Genomic DNA, 19,637 nt, shown 5'->3' with positions numbered 1-19,637 from the left:
GGAATGAGTCACTCATGGCAGAATCACTAATGTGATGGAGGATGGGAGTGAGAGATGGCATAACGTCAATTCTGGCACACACCTGGCACATGGGAAACTGTCCATGAGTGGTTGCTTCCCACCACTTCCATCGCCTGGTTTGGGACATGTCTAAGCTCCACTGCTGAGCTCAGGGTCTAGCACGTCATGGGAGCTCAGGAGCTTGCTAACTGACTGCATGAATGCTGAGGTGTGGGATGTGCTCCTTCTTGTTTTCTCATTCTCAAAGAACACTCTTATACACCTGGGTAGGGGTACGGTATATAGGCAATCGACTTTTGCCTACCCACTTCCATTATATGATCATGCATGCATGTGAGCATGCGCGCGTGCACACACACACACACACACACACACCTGCCTTCTCAAACTTATGGAACCAGAAAGGATGCTGCAAGGCCTAAGATAATAATTGCTGGTCTCTTTATTCTTATGCTTTAGCAGGAAAAACGCATTCCTCCAAGCACACAGCTGCAGAGGTCTTTCGGAGCAGCATGCAGTCTTTAATCACGTTGTGGAGGACAGGATGATCTGTGTCTCAGGAATCTGCTTAGTTGATAACTCAATTCCATGGTTGGGCCCCATTTGTAAGCAGTCATGGCACATCCCACGGAAACCTATAATCTAATTATGGCTGCTGCATCAGTCCTCATCCTTCATGCTGTCATGCACAGCTCCTCACTACCCATCTTACTTGGATGAAGGCTCTCTGAGGTATGAAGGGCAAACATCTGATCTTCCCACTGGAGGCCTGGGCTGCTTTCCTTATTCGCACAGCAGCCACAAGTATTGGGATCACAGCTTGAAAGGCTCTTCTTGGTCCCTGGGACTGGGGCAGTCAGGACAATTTCAGGCCTTTATGAATGGAGGCATTTCATTACTTCAGATCTCACCTAGTCTTCGAGGTCCTGGGCATTTTTAGAACTCACCCAGCCAGATAGCCACTCAGGCTGAGGCTACCTGGATTGTTTATTGGCAACGATTGTTGAATCAGAGACTGTTAGAAAACCAGAAATGAAGATTTTAACAACACACATAGCGGAACCTAAAGAGGTTTAATCAGTAGGATTGGTACCAGTTCTTCGTACGTCTGATAGAATTTAGCTGTGAATCCATCTAGTCCAGGGCTTTTTGTTATTGTCATTGGTAGGTTTTTTATTATTGGTTTAATTTCAGAGCTTGATATTGGTCTATTCAGGGCATCAGTCTCTTCCTGATTCAATCTTGGGAGATTGTATGTTCCCAGGAATTTATCTATTTCCTCTAGATTTTCTAATTTGTGTGCATAGAATTACTCACAGTATTTTCTGAGGATCTTTTGTATTTCTGCATGTATCAGCATGCCATACTGTTCAAGCACATGGACTTTGCAGTTGGACATTCCTGAGTACAAACTCTGCTTCTGACAGAGCATTTAGGTGACTTAGTCTGCTGACTAAGCTGCAGTATCTTCATCTGCAAATGAAGATAATACCCACGTCACAGGGTAGCTGGGGTCATTAAATGATATCAGATTTCAAAGCATTAGATGCTCACCTTGTAGTAATGATTACTATTGTAATTACTATTGGTGTGGAAACACATACAGGCCTCTAAACTGTCCTGGGTACAGAGAAGGCTCTACAGACAGGCCCTGTTTTAAATTACAAGAGATGCTCAGGCAGTCTTCAGTAGACAAAGGCAGAGGCCATTCAGTGCAGAGGAGGACATTCTGTCCCCTGGTTAGGAAACCTAAACTATGAAAGAGAAAAAAATATTGAGTTAATATTCAGAACAATTTTCCTGAAGTAAATAAATAAATAAAGGAAGACTTGAATTTTCAGACTGAAGGGAAAACTGATTTAGAGAAGTCAATGCTGAGATGACAGATCCGAACAAAATGAATGTTTGACTTTAAGGAAAAGAATCCTAGGGGTATCCAGTAGAAAACCATCTCTCCAAAAACCAATCAAGACAACAACAAAAATAAAAACAACTACCCCCACACAATCACATGAAAACTCAAACCAAGAGAAACACTTGCAGAATGTCAGAATAAGGATTTCTGAAAATCCTTCCTTAACAACGAGTGCACTAGCAAAAATGTCAAAATCAACCTTTTCAGAGTTCTGGAAATTAACCAAAGGCTTTCAGCAATCCAAGTTAGATTCATTCAAGAAACATAGCTGAATCTCAGTAAGAATAGCAAATTTTGTGGTGTTTTAATTTGCCTTATTCATAGTCTTCTTTTCTAAGCTCTATGATAGATTTGAAAATAAATGTTCTCAGTTAGGCATGGTGGCTCACACCTGTAATCCTAGCACTTTGGGAGGCTGAGATGGGAGGGTTGCTTAAGTCCATGAGTTTGAGACCAGTCTGGACAACATAGAGACAACCTCTGTCTCTACACACACACACACACGCAATTAACATTCTCACAACCATGGCAGCTGTGAAAACCAGCAGCCTGGTAGCCACTGGGGAGGACAGAATAGTTTTGGAGCCCTCCAAAAAATCCCATCCTCAGAAGGTTGTCACTACTTGATCCGTCTGACAGCTCCTTGGAAAAGGAACATTCTTAAGGAGTGTCTTTTTTTTTTTTTTTTTGAGACGGAGTCTCACTCTGTCGCTCAGGCTGGAGTGCAGTGATGGATCTCGGCTCACTGCAAGCTCCATCTCCCAGGTTCACCCCATTCTCCTGCCTCAGCCTCCTGAGTAGCTGGGACTACAGGTACCCACCACCACACGCAGCTAAATTTGTTTTTGTATTTTTAGTAAAGATGGGGTTTCACTGTGTTAGCCAGGAGGTTCTCAATCCCCTGACCGTGTGATCCACCTGCCTCAGCCTCCCAAAGTGCTGGGATTACAGGCATGAGCCACTGCACCTGGCCCTTGGGATTGTCTTTGCTTAACATGGTTCGGAGCTTAGTCTGTGTGAACAGCCCTATCCTGAGGGAATCTGTCAAAAACAATCAGCAAAAATTGTTTAACATTGCAACTGCCTGAAATAGCAGTACCAGTTGGGGCTAATGAGAGGCTGACCAAAACACTTGAAAGGGAAAACTGGGGAATGAGGTAATCATAGTGGCTTTGGAAAAGCTCTGACATATTCTTAAGAACCTAGAAGGCCATGTGCATGTGCAGGGTTGTACACATGTCCAAGACAGATCTAACTAGAGCTCAACTTTTGTTTAGCTTTGAGGCTCTGTGCAAACAGGAAGTAAACTCTGAGGCAGAGTTGTCAGCTGCTTGCTGAAGCATTGAAGGCATGGCCCAACATGCACAAAGCTTCTCAGGAAAGGTAGGGAGATTTAGTGGTGCAGGGAATTTAAAGAAATCTCTGTCCAAAAATTAACGGACAACTAAACTGAGGAAAGACTTCACTGGCTACACATGACAAAAAGTATACATTAAAACTTAGTCCAGGTAATTCACTAAACGGAGAGAAACAGCAGCATCAGCAACAACAACAAACAGAAGCAACAACAAATTGTGAAGAGGGGTGAGGTCTGATTTCTAGAGATGCCATGTTATTTATTTAAAACATTCAGTTTTTAAGAAAAAATTATGAGAAATGCAAATAAACAAAATGTGTGGCCTATTCACAGGGGAAAAGCAGCCATTAGAAACTTTTTCTTGAGGAAGCCCAGACATTGTACTTACTATCAAAGACTTTAGAACAAGTCTTAAAAACATGTTTAAACAACTAAACAAAGACATGTTTAAATAATTTTAAAAAGCATGACAATGATGTCTTACCAAATACAGCATATCAATAAGGAGATGGAAAGTTATATAAAAAAGGGAACAAAATAAAATTCTGGGTTGAAAGTGCAACTGAAATAAAAAATTATTAACCAGAGGGGCTTAACAGCCAATTTGAGCAGGCAGAAAAAAGATTCAGTAAGTTGAATATGGGTCAATTGAGATTATACAATTCAGGGAACAGAAAGTCAAAAGAACGAAGAAAAATGAACACAGCCTCAGAGAGCATACCAATATGTATATAATGAGAATCCCAGAAGAAGAGGAGATAAAGGGACAGAAATAATATTTGAAGAAATGATTGCCATAAACTTCCCAAATTTGATGAAGCACATTAATTTACATGCTCAAGAAGTTCAGTGAACTTCAGGTGGTATAAAAACAAAGAAATCTATACCTAGATACATCAGAGTCAAACTATCAAAAGCCAATGACAAAAATAGAATCTTGAAAGCTACAAAAGAAAAATAACTCAGCATATACACTCTAGTTTCAAACACTTCAATAAGATTAACAGCTGACTTCTTATCAAAACCATTCAGGCAAGAAGGCAATGGGATAACATATTAAAAGTATTGTAAGAAAATGACTGTCAACCAAGAATTCTATATTTAGCAAGAGTATCTTTGGAAAAAAAAAGAAGAAATGCCCAGATAAATGAAAAATGAGAGAATCCACCATGAGTAGATCTTACCCACAAGAAATACTAAAAGGAGTACCTCAGGCTGAAATGAAAGGACACTAGATGGTAACTTCATCCACACAAAGAAATAAAGAGCACTGCAAGGTAATTACATAATTAAAAAGACAGTATAATGTATTTTTATTTGTAATTCTTTTCTTATCTGATTTAAAAATAGCTACATAGATGAGTAATTGTAAAACTGGATTGTTGGGCTTATAATGTATAAAGATATAATTTGTATGATAATATTTACACAAAGGAAGGGGGCAGGAAATGGACCTATATTGAAGCAATCTTTTCATATATTGTTGAAATTAAGTTGGATTGATATGGATTAGATTGTTTTAAGATAAAATGTTATAATTCCCAGGGCAAGAAAAAGAAAATAACTAAAAATATATGGTAAAACAAATAAAAGAATTAAGATGATATGCTAGAAAATATCAATTGAATTCAAAAGAAGGTAGTAATGAAGGAATAGAAGAACATAAAAGATGTAGGACATATAAAAATAGCAAAATGGAAGGTGTAGAGTCTATCTTTTCAGTAAATCATATTAAATGTAAATAGAGTAAACATACCAATCAAAACGCAGAGGTTGTCAAAATTGATTTTTAAAAAATGAATCAACCATGTGTTATCTATAAGAGACATATTTTACACTCAAAGATACAAATAGGTTGAAAGTAATAGGATGGAAAAAGATAAACCATGAAAGTAGTAACCAAAGGGATCTGGAGTGTCTGGCTATACTAACAGTAGACCAAATAGACTCTAAGGCAAAAATTATTACAAAAGACAAGGAAAAACATTTTATAATTGCAAAGGTTTCAATCTATTAAGAATACATGACAATTAAGAATATAGAGGCACTTAATAGCAGAGATCCAAATACATGAGGCAAAAACTGAAGTGAGAAACAGAAAATTTGACAATTATAGTTGGAGGCATTATTACTGCACTTTCAACAATGGATAGAACAACTAGGCAGAAGATCAACAAGGACATAGAAGATACGAAAAAAACAGTAAACCAAGTAAAGCTAGTAGTTACCCATAGAACACTCCACCACCACCAACAGAATAGACATTCTTTATATGCGTATATGGAATGTTCTCAAGAATAAATCTTGTCATGAGAAGAACAGTGGCCCCCAAAGATATCCATGCCCTAATCCCTGGAACCACATTATATTACATGACAAAAGGGGCTTTGCAGATATGATTAAGGATATAAACCTTGAGATGCAGAGATTACCCTGGATTGTCTGGGTGGGCCCAATCAAAATACATGAGTTCTTAAAGGTGGAGACACTTTCCTGGTCATGGTAGCGAGATGAAATGGAAGAAGGAGGAGACAATTGAGGTGTGAGAAAGGTTTAAGTGACTACTAAACTGATGGACTTGATCCACCATTGCTGCCTTTGAAGATGGAGGAAGAGGACTATTAATAAGGGAATGTGGGTAGCGTCTAGAAGCTGGGAACAGTTCAGCTGACAGCCAGCAAGGAAGTGGGAATCTCAGTCCTACAACTTGCAGGAACTGAATTCTGCCAACAACTTGAATGAACAAGGGAACTCTCTGAGAATTTCCACAAGGGAATACAACCACACAGATTCCTATTTTTAGCCCAGTAAGACATGTCAGACTTCTAATCTTCAGAACCACAATATAATAAATTTGTGTTAGGTGCAAATTTGTGGTAATTTGTTATGGCAGCAATAGAAAACACAAACGTGTATATTCAGCCATAAAACAAAACTCAGTAAATTTAAAATAATTGAAATCATATAGAATATGTTCTCTTACAACAGTGGAGTGAAATTCAAAACCAAAAACAGAAAGAAATTTCGGATATCCACAAATATGTAGACATTAAACGACACACTCCAAAATAATCAATGGGTCAAAGAAGAAATCACAATGAAAACTAGAAAATTATTTGAAATGAATGAAAATAAAATAACAACATATCAAAGGGGATAAAATAACAACATATCAAAGGGGATGCAGCCAAAGCAACACTTAGGGAGACTTTTATAGCTGTAAATGCCTACATTAAAAAGAAGAAAGATCTCGATAACCCAAACTTCCACATTAAGAAAGTAGAAAAGGAAGTGCAAACTAAGCCCAAAGCAAGCAGAAAGAAGAAAATAATAAAGGTTGTAGTGGAAATAAATAAAATAGGGAATAGAAAAAACACTAAGGGAAAAAACAAGAGTAATTGCTTCACTGAAAAGAACAATAAAATTAATAAACCTTTAGCTTGACTGACAAGAAAAAAGTTATGTGTCCTATTTCATTCCCTATACATTAAATCATTAAATTATTAATGTATAGGGAATTAAATTATTAAATTATTAATGTTTAGAGAATGAAATAGGGCACACCACTACCACCTCATAGAAATAAAAGGATTATAAAGGAATACTATAAACAATTGTAAGACATCAAAATTTTAACTTAGGTGAAATGGAAAAATTCCTAGGAAGACAGGAACTACCAAAACTGACTCAAGAACAAATAGAAAATTTGAATAATAAGTAAGTCCCTTAGTAAGTAAAGGGATTAAATTAGTAATTAAGAAACTCACCATGCACAAAATACTCAGTACCAAATGGTTTTGCTGATTAGTTTTCCCAAACATTTAAAAAAAGATTATTGTCAATTCTTCACAATCTTCTCCAAAAATAGAAGAAACAAACTTCAACTCATTCTATGATGTCCTTATTATTATCATGATACCAAAACAAAAGACATTCTAAGAGAACAGAGCAATATCTTTCATGAATATTAATACAAAAATTATCAACAAAATACTAGCACACTAAACCCAGAAACATATAAAAATGATTACGCATCACAATCAAGCAAAATTTATTTAAGAAATGCAAAGTTGGTTTAACATGATAAAACAAATCTAATTAATGTACCACATTAATAAAATGAAGGACAAAATTCACCTAATCTCAATAGATGCAGAAAAAGCATTTGACAAAATCAATATCCTTTCATGATAAAACACTCATAAAACTAGAAATAGAGGAGAATTTATGAAATCTAATAAAGAGCATCTATGAAAAACCACAACTGACATCATCCCAAAGGGTGAAAGAGTGGATGCTTTCCTTCTAAGACCAGGAAGAAGGAAAGGAAGTCCATGCTCACCACTTCTATTCACCATTTTATTAGAGATCTGAGCTAGGGCAATTATGCAAATAAGTAAGTACATAAATTTTAAAAATAGCATCCAAATTGAAAAGAAAGATGTAAACTATATTTACAGATGACATAATCTAAGAAATTCACAAAATAACTATTACAACTAATAAATGAGTTCAACAAGATTGCAGATACAAGAACAATATGAAAAACAATTATATTTCTACACACTAGCAATGAATAATCTGAATATAAGATTAAGAACACAATTCCATTTACAATGGCATCAGACAAAATAAAAGGCTTCTGAATAAATTTAACAAATAAGCCTAAGACTTGTACATACTGAAAACAATAAAACACCACTGAAGGAAATTAAAGAAGACCAAAATAAATGAAAAAACATCATATGTTCACGGATTTGGAAGACTTAATATTGTTAAGATGTCAATGTTTCCCAAATTGGCCTACAGATTCAATGCAATCTTGATTGAAAGATTGTGTGCCTTTTTCTCAGAAATTCATATTCAGATGCAAGAGACCCAGAATAGCCAACATGATCTTGAAAGAGAGAGGACTATACTTCCTGATTTAAAAACTTACTACAGATTGGATGCAGTGGCTCACACCTGTAATCCCAGCACTTTGGGAGGCTGAGTTGGGAGGATTGCTTGAGCCCGGGAGTTTGAGATCAACCTGGGCAACATAATGAGGCCCCATCTCTAAAAAAAATAAAAAAAGATTAGCTGGGTATGGTGGTGTGTGCCTGTAGTCCCAGCAACTTGGGAGGCCAAGGTGGGAGGATCACTTAAGCCCAAGAGGTCCATGATGCAGTGACCTATGATCAAGCCACTGCACTCCAGCCTGGGCAACAGAACAAGACCCTATCTCAAAAACAAAATGAAACAAAACAACCCCCCCAAACCCCAAAGAAAACCAAACTTACTACCAACGTCTAGTAATCAAGATAGCCCAATACTAGAAATGTAATAGAATTGAAAATCCAATATTAAACCTTCACATTTATGGTTAACTGATTTTTGACAAAGGTGCCAAGACAATTCAAGAGGATTTAAAAAACAGCATTAACAAATGATGCTGGGACAACCGGATTTCCACATGTAAAGGAATGAAACTGGACACTTACCTCACATCATGTACAAAACTTGACTAAAAATGGATCAAAGTTCTAAATGTAAGAGCTAACACTATAAAACCATAGAGGTAAATGTTTATGACCTTGGATTGGTAAAAGGATTCTTAGATATAACACCAAAAGCAGAAGTGACCAAATAAAAAAAAATAAGCAGGACATTATCAAAATTGACAGCTTTTGTGCTTCAAAGGACACCATCAAGAAAGTCAAAAAGCAATCCACAAAATGGGAGGAAATATTTGCAAATCATATATATTTGCGTATATATCACATATATATCATATGATGTATGATATATATCATATATATAATTTGATAAGTGACTTGTATCCAGAATATATGAAGAACTCTAACAACTCAGCAATAAAAGATAATAACCTAATTAAAACATGGGCAAATAATTTGAATAAATATTTCTCCAAAGAAGATATACTCATGATCAAAAAGCACATGAAAAGATGTTTGACATTATTAGTCATTAGGAAAGGGCAAATAGAACCACAATAAGATCCAACTACACACCCATTAGGATGGCTTTCATAGAAAAAGACAGGAAATAAGAAGTGTTGGTGAAGATGCAGGGAAATTGAAAACCCCATTCATTGCTGGTGTGAACATAAAATGGTGCTGTCACTTTGGAAAACAGTTTGGTAGTTCCTCAAAAAGTTGGGTGTAGTATTATCATATGACCAAGGAATTCCACTCCTAGATACATACCCAAGAGAACTGAAAACATATATCCACACAATATCTTGTACAAGTGCATTCAAAGCAGCATTATTCATAATACCCCAAAAGTAGAAACAATCCAAATGTCTGTCAACTAATGAATGGGTAAACAATTGTGGTATTCCTTTCCAGTGGTAGGAGAGAGAATTGATTAGGGAAACGTGGCAGATTCACTAAACTCCACTAAAGGACAGACCTGAGCCAACAGTTCACAGGAAAACAACACAAAAGGCCTTTAAATATATAAAAAATACCATTTTTAAAACTTGACTTGTCATCACGGGAAGTCAAACTGAAACACTGAATTACTATACTTTGTCCATCAGATGAGTGAGGATCAAATTTTGAAGATGTACTGTCTTAGTAAGAGGTTTAGGAAATTGGTATTTTCCTTCTGTACTGATGAGAATGCTATTTTTGGGACATCTTGACAAAAATTTATCTTAAGTACAATTCTACATACCCTTTGATCTAAACACAGTATTTTAGGAGTCTATCGTATGGTGATACAAAGTAATATAAGAATGTTTATTGCAATAATTTCCAATAACAAGTTACCAAAACAGCCTAAACAACCAAAAACAGACTAAATGAGTAGAGATTGGTTAAATAAATTATGGTACATTCACAGTGAAATTTTACACTGCTATTAAAAAGTATTAATTTTTCCCAAAGATATATTAAATACATATAATTTCAAATCGAAAGAAGACTAGCATTAGACAAAAGCTAGAGAAGGAGGGAAAGTACATATATTTTTGCATATATCTAGAGAATTTCTAGAAGCATATACAGGAAACTTAATAACTGAGAGAGTTTGGAGAAGACTTCGGCTGGGGGTTCTGGAGTGGTGCAGATTTATTTTCACCATTTACTCTTTTGTACTTCTTGATTTTCTAGAAGCACATGCAAGATTAATTTCTAGAAGCATATACAAGAAACTTAATAACTGTGAGAGCGTTTGGAGAGGACTTTGGCTGGGGTCTCTAGAGTGGTACAGAGATTTATTTTCACCATTTACTCTTTTGTAGTACTTGATTTTTATCAAGTGCATGCATTACTTTTTTGCCTTTTAGGTTTTTATTTTAGATATGTTTAGACTTTTAAATTTTTAAATAATCGTAAATTGACAAGAATTTGTGAAGGGGTACCAATATCCTTCACCCAGTTTCCCCAATGTTTACGTTTTACGTTCTATAGAACAATATCAAAACAAGGAAACTGACATTAGCACCATGTGTGTTCTTCTATTACATTGTATCACATGTGTAGATTCCTGTAACCACCAAGACACAAAACCATCCCATCGCCCCAAGATCTCTCTTGCTACCTCTTTGTAGTCACACTTCCCCACCACCCCCTCTAACGCCTGCCAACCACTAATCTATTTTCCATGTTTATAATTTTGCCCCTGGAAGAATGTTATACAAGTGAAATCGTATAGTATGTGACTTTTTGAGATTGCTTTTTTTTTCACTTGGCCTAATGCTCTTGAGATTCATCCATTTAGTTATTTGCATCAATAATTTGTTTCTTTTTATTGCTGAATATTGGCATAGATGTGTCACTTAGTCTAAGCATTCACTTAGTGAGGGACATTTTGGTTCTTTTCTAGTTTCTGGCTATGATAGGAAGACACAGGAGAAAATCATCTGGACCTAGGAGATGAGGATGAGTTCACAGGCATGGCACCCAAGTACGATTCATTAAAGAAAGAATTGATAAATTGGACTTCATCAAAATTAAAAACTTTGCCTCTGCAAAATATTCTGTTAAGATGATGAAAGGACAAACTACAGAGGGGAGAAAATATTTGCAAACCGCGTATCTGACAAAGGACTCACATTTACAACGCGTAATGAGCTCTCAAAACTCAAGAGTAAAAAAAATAATCTAATAAGAAATTGGGCAATAGACATGAAGAGACATTTCATGGCTGAGGAAAATAAGCATGTGGAAATATATTTAACATCCTTAGGTTTTGGGGAAATGCAAATTGAGATCATGAGAAATCACTACACACTTATTTGAGCGGCTGAAATAAAAACGTAGTGATAAAACCAAATGCTAGCAAGGATGCAGAGAAACCAAATTTCTCACCCCTTGCTTGTGGGAATATAACATGATACACACAGCTACTCCCAAAAATAGATTGGCAGTTTCTCAAAAAACATGCACTTATCATATTAGTCAACAATCACATTCCTGGGCATTTATCAGAGAAATTATAATTTAAGTTTGCACAAAAATCTACACACAAATGTTCATAACTGCTCTATTCATAGTATTTTTATTGGCAGGTAATTTACATACAATGAAATGTAAAAATCTTAAATTTTACAATTCAATGTGTGTTGTCAAATGCCTGCATTCTTGTCCCTCCCCCACTGTAAGATTTAGAACATTCTAGCACCCCCAAAAAGTCCTTTCATGCCCCCTTCAGCTAACCTCTGCCATGCCACTCCATCCACAAACCCCGACGCAACTATTTTTATTTAAAAAAAAAAAAAGGCAAAAACCGCAATTACTTTTGCACCAACCTAATAGTAGTCTGATTTTTAAACCACAGATTTGTTTTCATATAAATGGAATCATACAATGTATATTCTTTCATACCTGACGTCTTTCATTCAGAAATACGATTCAGACCTTCTGCTGTGTAGTAGGTGGTATCAATAGTTCATTTTCTTTTTATTGTCTGCTAACATTCCATTGTATGGATTCAACCTAGTCTGTTTATTTGTTCTCCTGTGAATGAATATTTAGGTTATTTCTAGTTTTTGTCTTTTATGAATAAAGCTTCTATTTTCATTGTTTTATAAGTCTATTTGTTAGATATGAGTTTCACTTCTTTATCCTTGGATAAAAACCTAAGGATGGACTCGCTGGATTATATAATAGGGTATTTGTTTACATTTACAAGAAAAAACCAAACCATTTTCAAAAGTGTTTGCATTCTTTCCCTTACTCGCCAGAAATATACGAGGTGGGTTTGTTTGAAGTTTGTGGATGTGTATGCGTTTCTCATGTGTGTACTGGCATTTGTCTACGTTCCTTTGTGAATAGTTTACCCAGCCTTTTGCTCATTTTTTTAAAAGAATGAACTTTTTGTTGAGTTATAGGAATTATTAAATACTTCAGAATCAGGAATCAAGTCACTTGTTATGTTTTATGCATATTCTCCTAGCCTTTGACTTGTCTATTGATTTGTTTCTTACTGAAGTTTTTTTTTCTCACGGATTGAGTCCAAGGTGTGTCTTTTTCGTCCAGCCAGGTGGCCCCGGCGGGTCGCTACTCAGGGACCCACGTGGGCCAGGGCGGTGCAACAGTGACCCACAGGGGCCAGTGCAGTGAAGTGGCTTTGAAACCTGATTGGAGAAACAGACTGCTCAGCTGTGAGAACACACAGCGCTCCAGAAAACTGGTGTTCAACAGAACGCGTCACTCCGGCTTCCGCTGCTGCGGCGGAGAGTCAGGTTCTCGCGCAAGGCCCCGCGCCTCCGCCCCCGCGCGCCCGCTTCTCTGTCCGGAGAAAGCCTTTCTGCGGGCGGAAGCCGCTAGGAGAGGGCGCTGCGGGCGCGGGTTTCCAGGCACGCCTGGCGCCACTAGGCGGCACTGAGGCGGCGCTGCGCCCTGACTGCGGGTTGGAGGCGACACAGACTCTGGGGCAGGGTCCGCTTTTAAGAGTTTGCTGGTCACGAGGGGAGGCATGGGGACGCGACCTTGTCCAGGATCTGTCTGCAAGGGACCCTTCCCAGCCTCTGTGAACACAGCCCGGGGAAAGGGGCCGTCCGGGGAGCAAAGGCAGCAAAGGCAGCCCGGGAAGAGGAGGAGGGGCTGAAACCAAAGGCAGCCTGGGTACCCAGTTGTTCCCAGGGGACAAGTCCCCCAGTTAGCTGGGCACAGCGAGGCATGGGGAACGGCAGCGACTGCGTTGGGATGGGGCGGCTGCCCCCAGGTTGGGGCGGTGACCCGTGTTCCACCAGGCCAGGCACGGGGCTGAGGTGGCTGACTCCTGTTTCACAAGTGAAGACCTGGTCACCCCAGCAGCAAGGCATTCCGGAGTGGGAGAATTCCTGAGTCCTGGGAAGGAAGCTTTGGTTACAGGGCTGTGGCCCCGAGCAGGAGCTGGCTGGCCCAGCAGGGTGGGCCGAGCACGTTAGTCAAGGCTGAGCTCCAGGCACCAGGGACTCCGGTCTGAGAGACCTGATGTACATCCTGCTCCAGAGCAGATCACAGAGATGCGCCCGCATGAATCCCCAGGCTGAGCGCAGAATTCCGTGGAAGATGCCCAGGAACACAGGTAGTCACCGCGCTAGGGCATCACGCAGGGCCCACCTTGGCCAAATACCACGAGGGATCTTGGACACCTGCATGGGGCCATGGAAGTGCCTGCAAACTCACACTCAGGCCTAGTGCTCACCGAGGTATTGCAGATATTTGTGGCCTCAGAGTAGGAGCTTGGGGAATCAGTGTCTGCTCTTCACTGCAGGGACAGAGATGCAGTGACCTAGGACACATCACTAATATTTAAAACGACGTCCTTGGTCAAGGACAGAGGTAGCCAAGGCCAGCCTTCTCCCAGGAAATTAACCCAGGACCCCAAAGCGCAGGGCTGTTAGGTGGCAGGGAATTGGTCTGCATGTCTCCCTAGAGTGTTGCAACACTTTGGCGCTGGGCTCCCTGACGCAGACTCACCTTCCATACTTAAGCCAGAGGCTTATGAAAGCCAGGCTAAGATCATCCCCTGCCTATCCCTGTAAAGCCTCCCGACTGTCCCTGGAAATCCTTTGAGCTTCTTAGCCCCACAGCATGAGCCCGCTCTGACTCAGGCCCTGACCTGCTCTTTCTCTTCTGTCTCTCCCTCCTCTGTTGATATGGACACACCATTCCTTTCGCATGTCCAGTACAGACCAGACCCCCTGCTGTTGTTAGCATTCCTCCCTCTCCCTGGAATGTTCTTTCCTATCTGTCTACCTGATAAGCACTGAGTCGTCCTACAAAACTCTGCACAGCTTTCACCTTCCCTGTGGAGCCTCCCCTGGCCAGCCCCACCCTGTTGCAGGCAGAATGCTTGGCGGTGGTAACATTGTGGGTTGCTGACCACAAATCCATTCCCCCTTTATTCCTTGCCAAGGGAATGCTGATTTTGAGGTCTGTTTTCACTTATTGGAATAGTCCTGCATAAAATCTGGTTTTACTACTTTATCGTCTAGCTCTGGTTTTTCTTTGCTGTAGGTATTCCTTGCTTGTAGCCTTACCATAGCTCTATCATCGTTGCTGATGATAGTTGTCAACCCTCCGGAAGGTGACCCTAAACAAGCCAAGTCCAACATGCTAGCTCTACCCCCTGAGAGCATGAGACCAACATGGGTGGGCATGTGCCCGGTTCTGGCCTTGCCCTCATGGACTGCGGGTCAGGGGTGGGAAGCTCTTACAGAGCAGCTCCAGCGGCCATAGGGGCCATCCTGCTGGCCATGCCATGGCAGTGTCAGAACCCCAAACAGCACCTGGGGTGAAGGAGCTGCCGAAAGAGTGGAGCGACCCCACTTTGTCCTGTTAGATCTGTCTGGGAAGTGTTTTTATTAGGGTTGGCTGGGTAAGTTTTCTTCCACAGGGAGCCTAAGGGGGCCCAGAGAGTCTTCTCAGAGAACTGGAGGCCATCAAGGATTGGCTCAGGCTCACTGGCTAGTAGGCTCTCCTGTTCCCAAAGTCCATACTCTCGTTTGTTGTTATTCAAAAATATTCGTTGAATGCCTGCTATCTACTAGGCCCTGAATGTTTAAAAACAAGTTCCTGCCTTCAAGGGGCTCACAGTTTTTCTGAGGGGACACGTAAACAGACAAAATGTCGTTAGGGTGTAGTTCTGCGTAATCAAGAGTGTTCTTAGGTGCTAACAAGAGCATCTACTCTGTAGTTTAAGCAGAAAACAAATGTAGGAAAGGTTATTGGACAGCTCACATAATTCTGTGCGGCACAAACACTGTGTCTCAAATCATGCTGCAGGACAAACTTGGGGCTCAGTATGCTGGACCATGTTGTGCCTTCTCTCCCAGCCAGTGCTGCAATGGAAGAAAAGGAATTCAGCTCCTAGGAAATGCAAAACATTGATCTGTGGATAAAGAGGGAGTATATGTACATATCATCTCTTGGAGGGAATTAAAAAGCAATGATGATAGAGCTATGGCAAGGCTACAAGCATGGAATACCTACGGCAAAGAAAAACCAGAGCTAGACGATAAAGTAGCAAAACCAGATTTTATTCAGGACTATTGCAATAAGCGAAAACAGACCTCAGTATACAGTCAGGCTCATTCTAAGAACAACATGAGAAGTTGAGAGTTGGAGCCATGGGGCAGGTAGGAGTTGAAAGATGGAAAATTACCAAGAGGAAACGCCAGGGGTGAGGGTGATGCTGGCTAAACTGACCTAACAGGATACCTGCTGAAGAAAGGTCAGGGTGACCAGACATCACCTGGGAAGGTGGAGGATGAGGACCCTGATCAGATATTGGGAGTGGTCAGATAGGAACAAGGGGGGTTCTTGCTGAATTGACTTTGTGGGGTTCTTGCTCAAACTGGATTTTACAAGAAAGTACACAGATGAGCCTAGAAGGTTCAGGAGCCTGACTCTAGTTTGCTCAAGCAAAGAATCTTTGTCACTACTCCCTTATTTTTCCCCTATGCTGAAATTAAACTAGGCAGACTCCAAATTATCTTTAAAAATACAGGTGTGTTTTTAAAACATTCCAAAGAGCAATTGCAAAAGCACCTGTGGAATGTGTCTGCTTTACCAGAAGTGCCCGAAAGGTTACTCCAGCAAAAATGATTAGCAGGTGCTGTGGATGCTGCTGGTGTCTTGGCCAGGTCCCCTTTGCTTCCTTCCCCAGGTGCCATGGGGGTCACCTGGTGGGAGTCAGCACAGAGGGCTGTGACCCCCTACACCCATGCTGCTCCAGCTTTGACCCCAGGCAGAGAGAGCTTCCCTCTAATCTGAGGAGACCTCCTGCTTCCAGGCCTGTCCCAGCTTTCTCTGCTGGCAGGAAGGCAGTAAGGGTGATGTCCATTCTGCCCCATCAGGGGAAATTAATCAACTTTATGACTCTGCTTAAGCAGATCCCCTTGCTGGGTACGTACTTGGATGTGACCAAATTTCCTTGGCTGCAGCTCTTCTCAAGGCTCCTGTTTGGCCACATGAGGACTGTTTTGGGGTGGGCTGCAAAAGAACCCATCAAACCAGTGGTCAGGAGGGCTTACGGGGCAGAGAGATCCTCTAAGTCTGCTCCTTCCTTTTCTTTTCTTTTCTTTTTTCTCTTTTCTTTTCTTTCTTTCTTTCTTTCTTTCTTTCTTTCTTTCTTTCTTTCTTTCTTTCTTTCTCTTTCTTTTTCTTTTTCTTTCTTTCTCTCTTTCTTTCTTTTTCTTTCTCTCCTTTCCTTTCCTTTCTTTCACTCCTTCCTTCCTTCCTTCCTTCCTTCCTTCCTTCCTTCCTTCCTTCCTTCCTTCCTTCCTTCCTTCCTTCCTTCCTTCCTTCCTTCCTTCCTTCCTCTTTCTCCCTCTCTTTCTTTCTCTTTCTTTTTTTTCTTTTTTCACTTTCACCCAGGCTGGAGTGCAGTGGTGCGATCTCCGCTCACTGCAAGCTCTGCCTCCCGGGTTCATGCCATTGTCCTGCCTCAGCCTCCCCAGTAGATAGGACTACAGGCGCTGCCACCACGCCCGGCAATTTTGTTTTGTTTTGTTTTGGTTTGGTTTGGTTTTTTTTGTATTTTTCAGCAGAGAGGGGGTTTCACCATGTTAACCAGGATGGTCTCAATCTCCTGACCTCGTCATCTGCCCGCCTTGGCCTCCCAAAGTGCTAGGATTACAGACTGAGCCACCATCCCCGGCCCCTCTAAATCCTTTCTAAAGGGCTTTGGTGGAAAGCAGCTGGGCATTGGCTCAGCACTGAAAGCAAGTCTGCACACAGAGCTTGACTTGAACTGAAAGAAAAGGAAAAAGAATCCTCAGCCAGGGCTGGGATCCAAGAGACACACACTGACACAGCTACTAAAAGGTTGTTAAACTCCCGAAGGGCCCCTGCCTTGCTGTGTTGTGGTCTGATTGTGTGTTGTTGAAGCCTTTACCCCCAGTTTGATGGTGTTTGGAGATGAGCCTTTGGAAGGTAATTAGGGTTAGATGAGGTTGGGAGGGTGGGGCCCTCATGATGGTATAGTGATCTTATGAAAAGAGCAAGAGAGAGAGAGAGAACGCTTCCCCGCCGTGACCATGTGTAAGCACAGAGGAAAGGTCATGGAAGGACGTGTCAAAAAGGCAGCCTTCTGCAAGCCAGAAAGAGACCCTCCCCAGGAACTAAATTGATCTTAGACTTTCCAGCCTGCAGAACTGTGTGAAATAAGTGTCTGTGATTTAAGCCACCTATTTATGGTATCAGTCTGAAAAGACTAAGACATGTTGGTGAATAGCTGCTGCACTCCCAACACCCAGGAGCCTCCCCTGGGGCCCCACAGACTCCCTGCCATCCAGCACTAAGGGTTGAGGCCTGGCCCTGCAGGGGCCACTATTCAAGCTCTGCTCCACCCCTGCAGACAACAGCCATTCAGGTGAGTGGGTTGTGCTGCAGCAGTTGTTAAATATTCTGAGCACCACTTGTGGTGGATTTAAAAACAGTCCCCAGATTCATTGAAACTCTTCTCATTGACAGATGGGGTTTGTGTCCCCTTTCCTTGAAGTTGGGGTGGCTTGTGATGTCTTCAGCTGATAGGGCACCGGGGAAGTGATGCCATGTGACTCCCGACACTAACTCACAGAAGGCAATGTGGTGTCCTCCTTGTCCACTGGGAGACCGTGGAGCCCCACCCCTTGCTACCCTGAGGCCGTCATGCTGGAGAAGCTACATGTAGGAGCTCAGGGGACAGTCCCAGTTGAGCGTGGCCTTTCAGCCATCTCACCAGGGGCCCAATGTGTGAGTGAAGAGGCATCCAGATGATTGCAACCCTTTGCCCTAGAGTCACCCCAAACTTCAGGTCTTCCCAACTGAGACTGAGTCCTCTTATTTGTTGGGGCAGAGACAAGCACCTTACTGTGCCCTCCAGAATTCCTGACCCACAGAATCTGTGAACATTATACATGAGGATTTTACACCACTGGCTCTGGGGTGGTTTGAAAGGCGGCAGTTGTAACTGGGAGCCCTCCCTGCATAGAAAGGTGAGGAAACTGAGGCTGAGAGAGTAAGTGACTCAGTCACTGATACAGTTTGGATGTCACCTCCAAATTTCATGTTGAAATGTGATCCCCAGTGTTGGAGGTGGGGCCTGGTGGGAGGTGTTTAGGTCAGGGGGCGGATCCCTCATGGCCTGGTGCTGTCCTCACCATCTTGAGATCTAACAGGATCTGGTTGTTTAAAAGTGTGTGGCACCTCCCCCCACCTCTCTTGCTCCCACTCTCACTGCGTGATGTTGGCTCCCCCTTCACCTTCCGTCATGACTGTAGGGTCCCTTCAGAGGCCTCCCCAGAAGCTGAGCAGATGCTGGCACCATGCTTCCTATACAGCCTGTAGGACCGTGAGCCAGTAAATTACCCAGACTCAGGTATTGCTTTATGATGCTGGCACCATGCTTCCTATACAGCCTGTAGGACCGTGAGCCAGTAAATTACCCAGACTCAGGTATTGTTTTATGATGCTGGCACCATGCTTCCTATACAGCCTGTAGGACCGTGAGCCAGTAAATTACCCAGACTCAGGTATTGCTTTATGATGCTGGCACTATGCTTCCTATATAGCCTGTAGGACCGTGAGCCAGTAAATTACCCAGACTCAGGTATTGCTTTATGGCAACACAAGAATAGCCTAACACAGTCAAAGTCATGGAGCTGGCACAGGGCAGAGCCAGAATGTGCCTCCCATCCGAGTGAATTCAGAGCCCACACTGTTCCCATCTCCCTGATCAGGCTGGTTCCTGGGCACATGCTTACCCCTCAGGGCCACTTGAGGGGAAGTTCACAAACTGGAGCATGTTCAGGGGTGATGGCCCCAAACCAGGCTCCAGGAGGGACCACTGAAGGGACTGGGGACACCGGGCTTTGACAGAAGTCATCGCAGAATTTGTGGGGCTTCTTCAGATATCCAA

The 19,637-nt window shown here is 41.5% G+C and overlaps 1 pseudogene; it reads right to left on the bottom strand.

Moving 5' to 3' along the window:
* Window positions 1–12,986: 12,986 nt before the first annotated feature.
* LOC100424697 (uncharacterized) lies at window positions 12,987–19,604 on the bottom strand (annotated as a pseudogene).
* Between the last annotated feature and the right edge of the window lie 33 nt (window positions 19,605–19,637).

This window comes from Macaca mulatta, chromosome 9 (genome assembly GCF_049350105.2).
Source record: "Macaca mulatta isolate MMU2019108-1 chromosome 9, T2T-MMU8v2.0, whole genome shotgun sequence".
Lineage (NCBI taxonomy): Eukaryota > Metazoa > Chordata > Mammalia > Primates > Cercopithecidae > Macaca > Macaca mulatta.
This window is presented reverse-complemented; position numbering and strand designations above follow the sequence as displayed.